This window comes from Bactrocera neohumeralis, unplaced genomic scaffold, assembly GCF_024586455.1.
Source record: "Bactrocera neohumeralis isolate Rockhampton unplaced genomic scaffold, APGP_CSIRO_Bneo_wtdbg2-racon-allhic-juicebox.fasta_v2 cluster09, whole genome shotgun sequence".
NCBI classification, from domain to species: domain Eukaryota; kingdom Metazoa; phylum Arthropoda; class Insecta; order Diptera; family Tephritidae; genus Bactrocera; species Bactrocera neohumeralis.
This window is the reverse complement of record NW_026089622.1, coordinates 14,114,800-14,125,615: the sequence shown is the minus strand read 5'-3', so window position 1 is coordinate 14,125,615 and position 10,816 is coordinate 14,114,800. Positions and strand designations below refer to the sequence as shown.

Below are 10,816 nucleotides of genomic sequence, written 5' to 3'. Positions count from 1 at the left end.
CGGCTTTTACAGGAAATTCATAAAAGACTATTCTAAAATAGCTTATCCTATGGTCGCATATCTGAAAAAAGATGCAAAGATTAACGTTAATAACCCAAGTTATATAACCGCTTTCGAAAATTTAAAAAATATTATTACAAATCCCCCCATTTTAAGGTATCCAATTTTTACAAAAAGATTTAAATTAACTACAGACGCTAGCAACTTTGCTATTGGCGCAGTTCTCACACAAGACGACCACCCAATTTCATATGCTTCACGCACATTAAATACTCACGAGAAAAACTACTCAACCATCGAAAAGGAACTATTAGCAATAGTGTGGTCAGTAAAATACTATAGACCCTACTTATATGGAAGAGAATTCGATCTAAAAACAGATCACCAACCACTTAAATGGCTACAAAAGAAAAATTGTGGTAAGGATATAAATCCAAGACTTCAACGTTGGCTGGTACAACTAGGAGAGTACGATGCAAAAATCGATTATATAACCGGTAAAGAAAATAAAATAGCGGATTTTCTGAGCCGAATTAACAGTGATGAAATAAACATGGTGAATTCCGAAAATTTGGGAATGACCCTTAACAAAATGTTGCAAATAAAAGATTTAAACGCTGGTGAACAACAAGACCAAACAATGCTTTCAATAGAAGTCCAAACTAGCCATTCTCATGAAGAAAATCTTTATAATCACTTTAACATTCTCAATACAGTCGTAAATCGTTTCAAACAGCAATTAATTTTAGTTCAAGCAAAAGAAAAAGAAGTAGAAAATATTTTCAAAAACAAACGCATTTTTATCGATATAGGAGATATTAACTCTCACAACGTTATTAATATTATAAATAAACATTTTGAAAAAGGTAAGATCGCTATATATTTTGAACTTAATGAAGAAAAACATAATGAAGTAGAACAAATACTTTTAAATTCTTTCGCAAACAATCAAAATATTTCTTTTGTAAATTGCACAAACTTTGCCAAAGATATCGAAGATGAATACGAACTAAAGAGACAAATATCGTTTTTCCATAAAATCGAAGTAGGACATTCAGGCATTATTCCAACTTACGAGGGAATGAAGCATAAAGTATATCATCCGGAACTAAAAATTAAAATCCATGAAATAATAAATAATTGCGACATATGTAATGGTGGAAAATATGATAGAAATCCGATCAAAGCTAAATTTCAAATTACCGAAACACCAAATACAGTTAATGAAATTGTTCATATAGATACTTATGTTAACAGTAAACAGTCATTTATAATATTCATCGATAAATTTTCAAAACATGTTATCTCTTTCCATTTACCTGATAGAAATAGTCTAACGATCATAGATAAAATTAATGAATTTTTGTCAATTAAAGGCCATATAAAAAAGTTTGTTTTCGATAATGAATTTAATTCAAAACCAATCCGGGAATTTTTAAATAAAGAAAATATAGAATTTCATGCCACTAAACCACATAGTCATACGGGAAATTCAGATGTAGAGAGAATAAATAATACCCTTACCGAACGTATAAGAACCCTAAATTTAGAAGAAAAAGTTCCAATTACCATCCAAATGTGTAAAGCCGTAAAACTTTATAACAATTCATTTCATACCACAATAAAAGCTACTCCTTTAGATGTTCAAAACAACAAAGTTAATCATAGCATAATTAAAAATCGGTTAGAAGAAGCAAAATTGAAGATCATTTCTAAACATAACACAAGAAAGGAAAATTACCTAGAAAAAAGGCGAGAAGGTTTCATTCGAAATTACAAAAGCGTTAGACACAAAGAAGAACCAAAATTTATTAAAAGAAATCTAGAAAACGTACATACTTCAAATATTAAACGCCCTTTTAAATTTGCAAATGACAACAATCACAATATAACTCTAACAACAATTAGCCCATTTTAAAACAAAAATCTATCCCCTTCAGTGTAATGCGCAATATATATCTTTTAAAAGAAGATAAAAAAACTAAATATACATTTTTTTTTTTTTTTTTTTTTTTTAATTCCGGTTATATGTATATAACCTATATTCCCATCGATCGTCTCAATTTTAATAAATATATACTTACCATTGTTGAAAATAAAATTGTAAAAATATAAAACAATAATTACCTATCATAATTTATATTAATATTAATATAAAACAACGTTTCTTTTGTTTAAGCACTATACATATGTACATAGATACGCTACGCTATTAAAATCATATTTAAAACAACTCCAAATTAAAAATGTTTACAATTTACATATTTATAAAAAAAAAACTTATTTTATCTATTGAATTAATTAAAATTTAATAAAATTATTATATATTTTTGTAATGAGATCCAGGAGAATCTCAAATCAAAGGGTGGAGGAGTTACATTCCTATACTCTAAACACCTTGTAATAATATATACTTATGTATGTATATAGTAAATGCTTAATAGCTCACTAACATAAAATTAGGTTCCACATTAGGCTTAGTTGCGGAATAAGAGAGTGAGCGTATTTCGGGTCTGCTAACGCCATCTCAACTAAAAACATAAATGCATACATACATATATATATAAATAAGTATATATAAGTAAATAAGCTAATGTCGAACGATAATACAGTTAAGCCTAATATTAGAAGCTAACTAACTAAGAATGTCAGTACAGTTAGCATTAGAATAAGGAGTATGTAAATTAATAAGGAATAGAGAGCTAGTTAGTCTTAAGATTCAATTCAATAAAGGCGGTCGTAGAAAAAAAAAGCCTAAGCTCCTTTTTTTCGGAAACTATAACTTGCACGCATACAAGTTATATATAAATATGTCAAACTCTTTCTTTTCTCGCTCTCACTTTCGAATAAGATTTATTGCTAATTTTAAATACTTAGTTTTTTTTAAGTTTGAACTCAACGTTGTTAACAGATTTTTGGATAATCGTTAAATTATTTGAAGAGTAATGATCAAACAATAAAGATTCATATATTTGTATTTTCTGGCGACGAGGATGGGATACGTCGTGTTAAATTTTCGTATCCAAACCGAACATTTTGCGTGCAAAGCAAATTAATAACCTTTTGTGATTTAATTAAATAAATAAATGAAAAGTACACTTCAAAACTTAATGCTACTAAAATAAGGACTTTGTGTTTGTGGTTTGAGTTTGTTCTTAAATTTGATTTATATATTGTGGAATAAACATTTATCGAAAAAAAAGAAAAACTCCAACAAAATAGTGTTCGAATTACAAACGTGGTTTGCATATAAAAGAAATAAAAAATGTAAAGTCAATGCAACCAGAACAATATATTACAACAACAAAACCACATATGTTCTAACGAAAATAAGTGACTTTCATCTGACCTTGAAAAGACAAAATTCATATTTTCACATTCATTTGAACTTGAAAAAAAAGGGGAATAGAGCAATACCATATTTAATATACAGAAAAGAATCATTTCATCTTGAGAGACAACAAAAAAACAAAAAATAATATACATAATCATCGTTTGCATTGTAAATTTTTCAACGTCAGCAAAGCGAGAGAATCTACAACAACAACAACACAAGAGCAGTTTGCACAAACTGTAGCGGAAACAGAACCTTTTTGACAAAAACAAAACAATGGCGTTGACACTAGCTGAATGTTTACGAGAAGCGAGGAGCCTACCGCCGTTTACTGGAAGTAGTGAGTACTCACTTAGTAATTATTTTCGAGACGTCTCAACCGTTCTCCAATTGACTCCAACTGAGCACTTAGGTACTTTGCAAAGAGTTCTTAGCAACCGTTTACAAGGAAACGCATTAAGAGCAGTTGAGACATTAGTTAATCCTACCTGGGATGATATTGTGAGTAAACTTAAAGAAGAATTTGGAATAAAGAGAACGTTTTTTAATTTAAGAATAGATGCTCTTAATATCGAAGCCATAAACATTGAAGAGTTACATTGTAAGTTAAGAATGATATTAAGCCAAATGAACACGAAATACTCTTTAGAACCTAACGAAATGTATACTCCCTTAAATAACGAAAAATTAATTTTTGATGTTTATGCCAATTATTTACCAGTACATATTAAATCTCTTTTACTGCAAAATAATATAAGCTCGATAAATACAGCTTATACGTTTTATTTACAAAATAATTTATTGAAAGATATCCAATTAGTAAATTATAAACATGCAAATAGCTTTCCATATAATAATTTGCAAAATAATAATAACTATTCAAGCAGCAAAAATAATTCCCATAACATTCGAAATAGACGTAACTATTCAAATGGTATGAATGTTCAGCGGTATCAAAATTCTAACAACTTGCCTAATTTGGGTAGCCAATATAATAACTTTAATAATCCCAGAGCAAATTGTTCGAATTTTCAAAGCCAAAATAATACTTACCCTAATAGTTTCAATACAAATTTCGGAAATTTTCATAACCAAAATTTTAATCCATACCCACAAAGTAATAATTATAATTTCCGCCATACTAGTCACTTCCAACCAAATCCTCAGCAGTCTAACAATAACAGCCGAAATAATAATTTGGAGTCAATGGAAATAGATGCTATAAATTATACAGAAAATTTTCCTGTTCAGCCTCGAAATTATCATTACCCATAATTACACTAACCATAAATAATACTAAAACAAGGTGCCTAATCGATAGTGGCGCTGCTACAACCTTAGGGGATTACACATTCTTTTCAAAACTAGGAAAATCAAAAAAATTAATAAAACCAATTTTGTTGCATACCCTAGTTGGTGATAATATAATAAAAGAAGAAGTCATTGTTGATGTGCCAAGTGAATTTAAAGAAAAAAATAGTACTATGTCCGTTAAGTTAGTGAATTTTATCGATAAAAAGTTTGATTGCATAATAGGAATAAATATTTTACGCCCTTTCGGTGCAATAATAGACTTTCAGAATAATAATCTTATAATTAATAACAATAAAATAAATTTAAATAATAATAACTTTAATATATCCTATGAGGAAATAAACTATTTAGAAAAGTTTGAGCTGGATAAATTTAAAGAGCTAATACCAACAACTTTAAATAACGAAGAAAATAAATTATTAGAAAATTTTCTACATAAAAATAAAAAGACATTTTACATTAAAGGGCAAAACTTAACAACAACCACTTGTGTAAAACATAAAATCATAACTAATTCTAATAAAATAATTTATTGCAAAAATTACCGACATCCACAGATCCTAGAGAATGAAATAGAAAAGCAAATAAATGAAATGTTGAAAGAAAATATAATACGCCCTAGTAAATCCCCTTACAATTCCCCATTGTGGATAGTGAAAAAAAATCAGATAATTCAAATGAAAAAAATGGCGATTAGTAATAGATTTTAGGAGATTAAATGAGATTACGGTACGACAAATTTCCCATACCGAACATAGAGTCCCTATTTGATAAGTTAGGTAAGGCGCAGTATTTTTCTTCATTGGACTTGGCAAAGGGCTTTCATCAAGTATTAATGGATGATAGCGATATTGAAAAAACTGCCTTTTCGACTCCTATGGGGCATTTCGAGTTCATTCGAATGCCATTCGGTCTCAAGAATGCGCCTGCCACATTCCAGCGAATGCTGAACTACATTTTGTCGGATTATATTAATAAAATCTGTATTATTTATATGGACGACATATTAGTATTTTCGACATCTTTAACCGAACATTTAGAAAGCTTACAAAAAATATTTAATAAACTAAATGAATTTAACCTAAAAGTACAAATTGATAAGTGTAAATTTTTATCTAAAGAAACAAGTTTCCTTGGTCATATTATAACAAATGCGGGAATAAAACCAAACCCCGAAAAAATAAGTATTATAAAAAATTTGGAACTACCAAAAACAGTTAAAGATATTAAATCTTTTCTGGGCCTAACCGGCTATTACCGCAAATTCATTAAAAACTATTCTTTAGTAGCTAATCCTATAATTAAATATTTGAAGAAAAACAGTAAAATTGATGTTAACGACAAATCATACATTGAGTCTTTCGAAAAGTTAAAGAATATTTTAGTAAATCCGCCATTATTGCGCTATCCCGATTTTAGTAAAAAGTTCGTATTAACTACTGATGCTAGTAACGTAGCCATTGGCGCGGTATTAAGCCAAGAAGGAAAACCGATAAGTTATGCCAGTAGGACTCTGAATGGGCACGAACAAAATTACTCAACGTTAGAAAAGGAGCTGTTAGCCATTGTGTGGTCAGTAAAATATTATCGTCCATACCTTTACGGTCGAAAGTTCCTAGTCCAAACTGATCACCAGCCCCTGAAATGGCTTTATTCGCTTAAGGACCCAAATTCGCGAATCATCAGGTGGAAAATTTTACTAGACGGGTTTTACTTTGATATCGAATACATAAAAGGCAAGGAGAATAACGTGGCGGACTTTTTGAGCAGAGTGCAGCTGACTCAACCGCCTTTAGCTGAAGTTCATAGTGTGGAGGAAAGTTTAAATAATAAATTTTTCATGATAAATAAAATCGTCAACAAATACAGAACGCAAATTAGATTAGTAAAAAATAAACATAAGGAAATAGAAACACTTTTCAAAAAATATAAAATATTATACGTGTCTGAAAATGATTTAAATAATACACATTATTTGAATGATTTGTTCAGACGAGAGTTAAAAAATGGAAAAGTTGGTATATACTCGGAACTCGAAGATAATAAATACAATATAATTCAAAATAAATTAACACAATTATTTTCTAACAATAATAAAATAAACTTTATAAAATGTACTAAAATTGCACGTGATGTTGCATCCGAGGAATCTTTGTTGAGTATCATTGATGATATTCACACGAAAGGTAACCACAGAGGAATTCATGAAAACTACAATGAACTAAAAGATAATTATTTTAATCCGAAATTAATAAAACTAATAAATAGATACTGTAATAACTGTAGAGTTTGCAATGAAAATAAATACGATAGAAAACCCATAAAATAAAAAATTTCAACATACTATAACACCAGAAAAACCTAATCAAATAATACATATAGACATTTTTCAAATACAAAAAATTTCATTTTTAACAACAATCGATAAATTCACTAAGTTGGGGACAGCACATAAATTAAACGATAAAAATATGGTAACAGTAAAAACTAAAATTGAAGAGCGAATCGCGTTCTTAGGAAAACCTGATAAAATTGTTATGGATAATGAATTTAATAATGCGCTTATAAAATTATTCTGTCAAGAAAATAATATAGAAACCCATTTTACAACACCGAACTCTCACACCGGGAATTCGGATGTGGAAAGAATGCATTCGACTCTTTTAGAACACATAAGAATACTAAAAAACGCTGAAAAGATTAATGACTCTGAGGAATTGGTACTAAAAGCAATAAACTTTTATAACAACACAATTCATAGTACAACTAAACTTAAGCCAATAGATTTCATAAATAAAATAAACATAGATTTAAATGAAGTTAAAGAGAGATCTGAAACAAATAAAAAGAAAGCCATTGACAGAGAAAACATTAAAAGAAAAATGTAACGCTTAATTTACGAAATCAAAATCTATATATTAAAAATCCTGCTGCAGGCAGACAAAAAACTGCTAAAAGGTTTAACAGATACCACTACAGCAATCCCAATAAAGTAGATACTGCACAGTTCAGAAGGCCACTAAAGCCTATAAACTGAATTGAAACATAAAAAACAAAAAAAAAAAATGTTTATAAATAGAAAACTATGTATGTATACCATATTTTTTATAGGTATATGATTTAGAAATTTAGAAATAACAAATATAAGTAGGTACCCATAATTTACAATGTAATTAAAATGTTAAATTAAATTCTGTAAAATGATATATAAAATATATGTAAATCTCTTTTTTTTTATTTTCAAATGTATAATAGTAAACTTAAATTTTATGTCTACCTTTTCTAATATATTTTTACCGAAGTCGATGGGACTCGAATTTAATATCGGAGGGCGAGTTATATATAAATATGTCAAACTCTTTCTTTTCTCGCTCTCACTCTTTAGTTTTTTTAAGTTTGAACTTAATTAGTAAATTCGTTTACATATTGGAATTAGCATTATTTTTCTCAGTCTTACGAATCTGAAAATGTTTACATTGGAATTAGCATTATTTTTCTCACTTAACACTGAAAATGCTGAATTCTGCTATTTTTGTGGTGAAACACGCTTATAATTGGTCTGTGGTGAGACTCCTCAATCTCTGTCGAGTACCCCTTCGAAAAGTTACGATATCTGAAACGTGAACCTTCTCTATGATAAACTTTCTCTATTTATAATATATATTTCGTATATTCATAAATATACGTTCTCTGGTACAACCTTAATGCCGGTATTCTGCTTGTCATGTCTCTAATTGAGACAATCGTAATTTAGTGACTCTGTTAGTCAGGATGTCTCATTTTGGTATTCTAGCAGATACAGTCTCAAAAATATTCACCAAATAGTATGGTGAAAAGAAGGGCAGCAATCAGCTGTTTAGTGTAGCTGATTAGAGATGAGTGCAAGTGCACAATCGTAAACGACAAAACGACCCATCGCGGCCGAAAAGAATGGAGGAGCTTTGGGCGGAACTCTCTGTGCAATTAAATGCCCTAAAAGTTCCCACCCGGAACCCCATGAAATGGAGAGAAACAATATTTAACCATAGATATTGGCATATGTATGTATTTATGTCTTTTGATTTACAGAATCTGAGCCATTGGAAAAACCAAATAAGGTCACGCGCAAGGAAAGCCAAGGCGCACAAGCTGGTGACAGGTGGCGGTCCCAGCTTAACAAGTGAGCTCTCTGAAACGGAGCAGAGAGCGTTAAAAACGTTAGGATCAATTGCGGTTGATGGGTTGGCTGATGTACCAGCCATTGGCACAGAGGTAAGGATAGCAAGAAAGACCAATACGAGTGTGCAGAATTTATAATTGTTTTTTTCTTTTTCTAATTTAGGAGGAAGTAGTTTTCACAGCTGCACCGTCACCTCTAAATACGACTTCGGATGGGTCCAATGATTGCACTCCGTCATCGTCCCGTAGTAAAAAAATTACGACGAAATTACGAAATTATATGGATTTAATTAAAGGAAAAGCCGAGGAGGAGAGAGCTTTCCGTATTCAAACTTTAGATTCCATTAATAAACACACCGAATCCATTAATAATTTAGCGGCAGCGATGGTGTCGCTTACTCAGACCATCAGAGCAAAATTATAAATATTAATACATTACCTCTCTTCCTCCTCTCGTTTTTTCATCATAAGGTAAAATAGTCCAACTTCATCAGCCATTGTTGTGTTCTTATTTTTCTATGACCTGCTGCAAAGCACATAACAAGTTAGAGACTGATATGGCTCAATTAGAGATGAGACAAACTCGCCAGAATACCAAACAGTCTCAAAATAGATTTCACCACAGATTCGTCTCTATTAGAGACTTGAGACTGCTCGCAGAATACCGGCATAAATCTTATGAACGGTCGACCCCAACTCAGTATGCTATTCAAATATCTCCAAAACTAATTTTATATAGATGTTGCATACTTTTAAGCGCATCTTTTTGGTGAGGTGCTTAAACTTAACTTTCCTACAGTGTCGCTCAAATATTCTAGGTTTCAGCACCACTTGAAAAGGTTACAAGCAAACATACATACATACATACATACAAGTGAAGCTAATAAAACCGTATTAAAAAGGGGCCGCTGCTCGTTCAGAGAACTTAAAACATAGAGAAGGCGCAAATTGAATTCTGTATGATGTTCGATTGGACGGTTAACAGAGCTTATAAAATTGCGACACGGAATTTCACCATTCTCGCTGCTATTTAGCAGAATTGAGCATGTGCAATGGCAGAAATATATGTAAAGCGACTGAATTCATGCGAGAATGAATAAAGAGAAATGCTTTGAAGAAAAATATGCAAAGTCACACAAAGAATGTAAAGAAGCATTCTCTGAGACACATACATATGCGTGATCTTGTATCATATGAACCATTTTTTCCAGAAAAATTGTAAAAATTTTAGTTTTTTACAAAATCGTAAAAAATTAGATAAAAATAATTAATTTTATTTTTTAATTTTTTAATTATTTCATAAAAGTTACATATATTTATTTCGTCTATTACAAAGCGAAGATGTGTCAAATGAACTTCATTTCTTAAAAAAAATTGATGACCTTCATGAAATTTGCATATTCGCATTATTTCGTTATCATTTCCATATTTGCACCAATAGAATTTCTATGGCATATACAATTGTTTGTACATATATTATTTCTTTGGCACATTTGTCTGTATGTTTACGAAAGCAAATGCGAGCCATGTACATACATATGTACATACATTCATAGTAACAAGTGTCGCACGCTTCTTTCGCATCTCCATTGTCACGGTCAACCAATGGCCGAAACTTGCGTTTTGTCAAAGAGTCAAGTGCTGAACAAATTGAGCACGACAGACTGCAAGCGACATCTGTCAAATACACACGTTCTTATGGACACAGTTATGTAGTTGTGCAGCTGGCTCAATAACTGTGTCCCTAAGAACGTGTGTATTCTAATATTTGTCGCGCTCATTGGTTCAGCACTTATGTGATGATAGAAAATCCGAGCTTTGCCGAAAGAAACAAACAAACGATCGCCGATTGTTACCGCTTCCCTTGCTGCTCGAACAGCGTCGCCTACAAACCAGCGTAAATATGTATGAAGATGTATGCGCCTGCATACATATCGACGCAGATTTTTGCGAGTAACGGAAAAATATTTTAGACAAATATTGTAAATCGACAACGGCTATGTTGCCACT

General features: G+C 30.8%; 1 long non-coding RNA gene across 1 annotated transcript; it reads right to left on the bottom strand.

The window, feature by feature from the left end:
• Positions 1–5,976: 5,976 nt before the first annotated feature.
• LOC126764580 (uncharacterized) lies at positions 5,977–6,452 on the bottom strand. Its single transcript, XR_007668082.1, has 2 exons — positions 6,246–6,452; positions 5,977–6,161 (listed from the first exon to the last, which is right to left on the bottom strand). It is a non-coding gene; the product is annotated as an uncharacterized LOC126764580 (long non-coding RNA).
• Between the last annotated feature and the right edge of the window lie 4,364 nt (positions 6,453–10,816).